The sequence below is a fragment of the Capra hircus genome (assembly GCF_001704415.2).
Source record: "Capra hircus breed San Clemente chromosome X unlocalized genomic scaffold, ASM170441v1, whole genome shotgun sequence".
Classification (NCBI taxonomy): domain Eukaryota; kingdom Metazoa; phylum Chordata; class Mammalia; order Artiodactyla; family Bovidae; genus Capra; species Capra hircus.
The window spans coordinates 26375427-26382249 of record NW_017189516.1 but is presented as its reverse complement, the minus strand read 5'-3'; the positions used below and the strand labels follow the sequence as shown (position 1 = coordinate 26382249).

The following is a 6823-nucleotide window of genomic DNA, read 5'->3' as shown; positions in this document are numbered from 1 at the left end:
GTCCATATAAATCCTTTCTCTCCCTTCATTTCTCATTCTTGTAAACCAGCAAAACCTATAAAGGATACGCTGCAATAACCAAATTGTATCTTAAAAGCTACTCCCTTTTAAATATAATTTGCTCCAATTGTGAATGCAAAAATTTTAGATGAAATCTTCCCTAAATATAACACAAAACTCTACAGTATAGCTTTTCTGGTGCGCTAAACTTAATTGAACAGAGAAGGTGATGGCACCCCACTCCAGTACTCTTGCCTGGAAAATCCCATGGATGGAGGAGCCTGGTGGGCTACAGTCCATGGAGTCGTGAAGAGTCGGACTCGACTGAGCGACTTCACTTTCACTTTTCACTTTCATGCATTGGAGAAGGAAATGGCAACCCACTCCAGTGTTCTTGCCTGGAGAATCCCAGGGACGGAGGAGCCTGGTGGGCTACTGTCTTTGGGGTCGCACAGAGTTGGACACGACTGAAGCGACTTAGCAGCAGCAAACTTAACTGAAATTTACCACCAGTTTTGAAGGAAGGTATTATGTCAGTCTGCTCTCAGCACCTCCAAGTCTGAAAAATGGGTCTGCTAAATTTAAGACAAAATACCGAAATTATCTTCAATGTTAAATGCAGCAGTACACCCTTTCATGTTGAAATTACACTGAGGGGACTTCATAATATATTTTCTACTGAAAGTTTCAATTCATTATTTTTAAGCCACTAGACTTCTTTAGAAAAAGCAAAACTGCTCATCAATTTGCCTACAGACTCTCATTTATTTAAATAAATATTCCATTTAATTAACTGTTGAAAGACCTTCAAATAATATTCTCACCAAGGAAACCTGAGGCTTTCTCTTTCCTATCCATGCCATTCAAATTCATGCACTTGAGACAATTTTCTTTCTTATTTATCATACTAAATGGGGGGCGTTATTTATTTATCCAAGGCCTCACCCAAATGAACAGAACTAAAGACTGCCTTCCGTATGTATGTGGAATACACTAAAAGTGACCCACGTCCCTGGAAATCCCAAATTATGAGAGAAAACAAAGCTTTTAACAGAAAAGACAATGGGAAAATAAGTTCATTTAAAGATTTTAGCTAAAAACTGAAATCCCATCATGCCCTAGGTGTAGATGAGTCTGTTATCTTCTTCCAGAAAAAATTAATTCCCAAGACACAGCTAGAGAAATTCATCTTTAATGTATGATTCATGATCTTCTTATTTCTTTGATCAAATAAGTACCTGCTATATGTTAGACACTGGGTTAGATGAGTGCTGATATTACAATGATAACCCATGTGGTGTCCTTGTCTTTAGAGAATTTAAGTCTAATGAGGCAAGAGACCACTCATGGGACAAGTCGCTTCAATGGTGTCTGACTCTTTGTGACGCTATAGAGTATAGTGCGCCAGGCTCCTCTGTCCATGGGATTTTGCAATCAAGAATACTGCAGTGGGTTGCCCTGCCCTCCTTCAGGGGATCTTCCCAACCAGGGATCAAACCTGTGTCTTCTGCAGCTCCTGCTTTGCAGGCAGATTCTTTGCCACTGAGCCACTGGAGAAGCCCAGTCAATAATCGGTGTCAACAAAAATAAGGCAGATGTTATGAGAGAAAAAGACAGCAAATTCGTTATCTGGCCTCAGGTGAAATACTGTTGGGAAAATGAGTTTCAAGGAAAATAAATTAACATTTAAAAATATTTTCAATAAGAGCAAAAACAAAAAATTTTCTGATTAACACTCAAATAATTGGAAATTCCACAATAGACTTTATGTCTTTGCACGTTCTGGTCAGTTATAATTTTGCTCTATCTATAACCTATAATCTTTCATTTTTAAAAAGATAGCATTTATGTTTATGAAAAGGATGGTTTGTCAGTCCTTATACTTTTATCCCATGATTGGAAACAAAAACTAAGAAAATAAACTCAAATAAACCTTTTACATTTCCAGTTTTCAGACACCACCACTGACCTTTTGTTTTTGCTTACCACTGGACACCTATGGCATTTTTTTCGAAGCAAAACCACAAGCAAGCTCATCTGCCAAGAACTACCCCCAGGAAGCCAGTGGAAAAGGAGCCATATTTGAAAGAACTCCATCTAACTCCCCTAAGGGAAAGAGAAACAAGACTTTGTAGGGGTGAACTGAACTACTTCCAAATTTCCCAGAGGGAACCCTTACTTGTGACCAATTCAGCTGCCTTTTGTATTATAGCAGTCTTAAAATAGTTCTCCTTGTATTTATATCCCTTCTAAATTCACTATTGTTACTCACTATGAGTTCACTGGTGTTAGTCAGCACAAGTCAGTTAGTCACTATATTTTTTAAACCACCAACTTCCCCCGCCCTTTCTGGTTTTCTGATCCCTTCAGCATTTTGCAACATTTAAAAGATGAGTAACTATACACAAGAAATGTTGTTGGGCATTTTCTTACATTGTTTTTGATTTAAACAGTGACCGTGTCCCCATTAATAAAAGGAGTACACAGTCACATTTTTTCTCATGAAAAGGTGACACTTTCGCTTAAACCTTAGGGTTAAAATTTTATTTCGCATATATTGGTTAATCATCACTTCTCATAAACTTTTTTAAAATTAGCTCACACAAATTATTTATTCAAACAATAAATCAGTGAATGGATACTACTCTTTATTTTGATAAAAAGACCCTGGTCTAGTGTGATTTCTGTTAACCACAGGTGGAGAATGGAAAATAATCCAGGGAACTAAGGGTTGTATTGGCCTTTTAAAATTATTTGTCAAAGATGAGTTGATAAATAAGATGTGATTTTAAAACAGTAATGGAATATTACTCAGCCACCAAAAAGAATGAAATAATGCCATTTGCTGAGATTATCATACTTAGCACAATCAGAAAAAGAAGACAAATACCATGTGATATCACTCACATGTGGAATCTAAAATACAACACAAATCAACATAGCTACGAAAACAAACAAAGAAACAGACTCACAGACACAGAGAACAGACTTGTGGTTGCGAAAGGTTCTGGGTAGAGGAGGGAAGGAATGGAGTTTGGGCAAACTATTATATATAGGATGGATAAACAAAAAGGTCATAATGTATAGCACAGGGAATTATATTCAATATTCTATGACAAATCATAATGAAAAAGAATATATATATACATACATATATATAACTGAGTCACTGCTATACAGAAGAAATTAAAACATAGTAAATCAATTATACTTCAATAAGATTAAAAATAAATAAATAAAATAACCTGTCAATTAAGACCTGACATAATTACTCCAACTTATGTTTTCAACTTTATCTGTTAAGACCTCCCCAAATTTTTCATTGATTCATACTGCATTGAAGGGAATAAGCATCTCTGCTGTGAGCAACTGAGAGACCTTGAAAGCCCTCTTCCCTTCCTCTCTCCATCCACATCCAATCACCTCAAAGCAGATGCTCCCCACAGAAACCTTCCTCAACCACCAGAGCTGCCAGCCACTGCCTGCTCTTTGAACTTGTGCTATAAACTTACTATCCTGATCCTGCTTATCACATCCTCTCTTTCTAAGCGAACAGTATGCTTGTTCTAGATAATCTATCCTTTGGGGTCTCTCTTTAACCTACACCACCAGGCATTTTAACATACACACTAAATATTTCTAAAGCCAATCTTGTCCATTTCCCCCTTTTTAAAGACAAGACATCAAACAGACCCAGATCAAATTCTTGTCCTACCTGAATTTGGGTTTTTTCTTCCATCATTCAAGCAGCTTGACATGGCCATTGTGTAAAGACAATTAAAACAGTGCACGGATTCCCCAGTGAACCAGTAATAAATAGAAATCAACATTTACATCTCCCCATTTTCCTAATAAGTTTGACAAATGTGCCCTTCATAGTATTCAAGTAATCTGTCACTTTAGGCATGCATGCATGCTAAGTCGCTTCAGTCATGTCTGACTCTTTGCAACCCTATGGACTGCAGCCTGCCAGGTTCCTCTGTCCATGGGATCCTCCAGGCAAGAACACTGGAGTGGGTTGCCATGCCCTCCTCCAGGGGATCTTCCTGACCCAGGGACTGAACCCACATCTCATTATGTTTCCTGCACTGGCAGGCGGGTTCCTTTAATTCCACGTGGAAACACATTATGAATTGTCATGGAATTGTCTATTTGGACTTTCTAGAATAGCTATACTGAATTTCATATTTTGTTATGAAATATAGGGACTAGATAGACTGTTTCTCATTGAATTTCATAACAAAAGGAAAAATAAAAGAAGAAAGTGGTTGCCAAAAAGTAAATGGCAAACACTGGAAGTAGAAGTCACTTTTTAGCTAGTCCTTCACTCTGGGAGATCCTAAAAAAAAACTTCACTAATCAATTGCTTTACTTTTTTCTCTCTCCTGTGTATATGGAGAAGGGAATGGAGAGGAAAAGAACCAAGAGAAGGGCCAGGGTATTTACCAAAAGAACAAATTTCATGTTACAATGAACATAATCTTTCTAATATGCTCGTCATATGCTATTGTTCCCAACTACTTTCAAAACCTTGAAAGTGAAAGTGAAGTCGCTCAGTTGTGTCCGACTCTTTGCGACCCCATGGACTGTAGCCCACCAGGCTCCTTTGTCCATGGGATTCTCCAGGCAAGAATCCTGGAGTGGGTTGCCATTTCCTTCTCCAGGGGAACTTCCCAACCCAGGGATCGAACCCGGGTCTCCTGCATTGCAGGCAGACGCTTTAACCTCTAAGCTACCAGGGAAGCCTTCTTAATTTATGACAATTCTGTAACTAGCCAGAAGTTTGATTTTGTAAAAAAGGGGAAAAAAGTATGCTGACAAAATGATGGGAAATATAGCACTTTACACTTAGGTGTGTGCATTTCATCATATGCAAATTCAAAGGAAAAAAAAAACAGAGAGAAACACTGAATTTATAATGCAGGAGCATTTATGGGCAAGTGTTTCTTTTAATGCATCATAAAACAAGATGGGTTAATGGATGATAGATGGTTAGCTATTAAATAAAGCAAGTACTATAAGATACTGGTCATCTAGTGTTGTATGTTCACTGTAAAATCCTTTCAACTTTGCTGCAGACTTGGGGATCTTCATTAAAAGGGTTAGGGGACAAAATTAACAATGTAAACTCATATTTTGAAGCCACACACACACACACACACCACCACCACCACCACCACACACCACACACCACACACAACACACAAATGACTCGGTAAAGATCTTTTAAAAATATTTATTCTTGCTTCCAAATTGGCAGTCACAAAGCAGAAAGTCCTCGGCTTCCATCTGCCTCCTAAAGCAGAGCCCTCACTGCAGGGGCCAGGTCTGTCAAGGCCCTCACCTGACTCAGGCCTAAGAATCAGCTGACTGCCCTCCCACTTGGCAGGGCTGGGGTGTGCACCTCTTCGCTAGCAGGCTGTCATGGGAGGCAAGACAGAACCGGCTGGCACTGCTGCAGAACCAACCACGCACCTGGGCTTGAGCCCCCTCCTTTCCCCACATCCTGACTCCATCACTGAAGAGCCAGAGGGTCTGGGGGTCTCTGGGAAGCCACAGTCCAAGCACACAAGCGTTCCCCAGACACTCAGGTTTCTCCGTAAGATGCTGGGCATTTCCCTCAGCTTTTCTTCTCCCCTCACCCGTCTGGCAGCACCCTGCCTGGCTTTCCTAGGAGGAAATCAAAGAAGACGCACCCTCTGTGGCTCTTCACCCTTATCCAAGCATAATAAAAGGGTCAGGGAGGGGAAAAGGCTCCTTCTCATAGCTTGTACTTGCCAAAGACAGGAAAATTAATGACACTATAGCAGCCGTGAAGACAGGGACTCCCCAGCCACCATCCAAACCTGGCCTCCCCGTCTGCTTCATCACGTTGCTCCCAGGAAGAACCAAAGGCAAGAAAGAGTGAAAGCAGCACCATAGGACTGTCTCCCAAGTCCCGTGTTCTTTCATGTCATACTCTGTCCCCTGGTTCTCTGGCAACACTTAGACTAAATCCAGGCCACGGAGTGTACTGCTTGTGTGGTTTTGCTTGAGCTAGAGTTGCTTCAACTCTGAGTTGGGGGCTGGAATCCCCACAGAAGCTCATCTGTGAGAGAGACCCACACAGTCCAATGAGAAAGCCCATTACCAACCCTAATGATCTCACAGGTCATCCATCCTTTCCTGGCTCCATCAGCTCCCTTCCTGCCCTGCCCCTTTTCCCTTATCTCTTCCCTCTAGACATTCGAGTGAAACACAGACAACTTGAGGAGAAAAATGCCACTGTTTATCACACTCTCCAGCAAGCACTTGAACACATGCCTTAGTCAGTGCGGGCGGGACCACAGGACTCCCAGCTCCCACAGGTCAAGAGTCCTGGCTCCCAGGCACACTGTCCCTTAAGGGACAGTCTGAGGAGCTGTAATTTTAAGAGGCCGTGGTGGGAGGCTGCATCAGGGGAGACAAGTTCGGGGGTGTGGGAACCTAACCCATTTACACTAGAATCCCAGTTGAAGAAATTCCAAGTTTTGCATCAAAGAAAATGAAAGTCACACATTAAATATTACAAACGAAAATTCTATTTCTTACCATATGTGACTCGTATTTGATTTTTCTATGTCCTCTGTGGTTGGGTTCCTTTAAGTCCCAAGCAAAGCTTTCATAAGAAAATTTTACAAAAAGACACACTACTTCCACAGAGACATGGACGAAGAAAATGTGGTATATACATGCAATGGGCTATTATTCAGCCTTTAGAAAGAAGAAATCCCCATCATATGCTGCAACACGGTTGAACCTTGAGGACATAACGCTAAGTGAGATGAGCCACTCACAAAAAGAC

General features: G+C 40.7%; 1 non-coding gene across 1 annotated transcript; it reads right to left on the bottom strand.

The window, feature by feature from the left end:
• Positions 1-4670: 4670 nt before the first annotated feature.
• On the bottom strand, positions 4671-4742 carry TRNAC-GCA. Its single transcript has one exon. It is a non-coding gene; the product is annotated as a tRNA-Cys (tRNA).
• Between the last annotated feature and the right edge of the window lie 2081 nt (positions 4743-6823).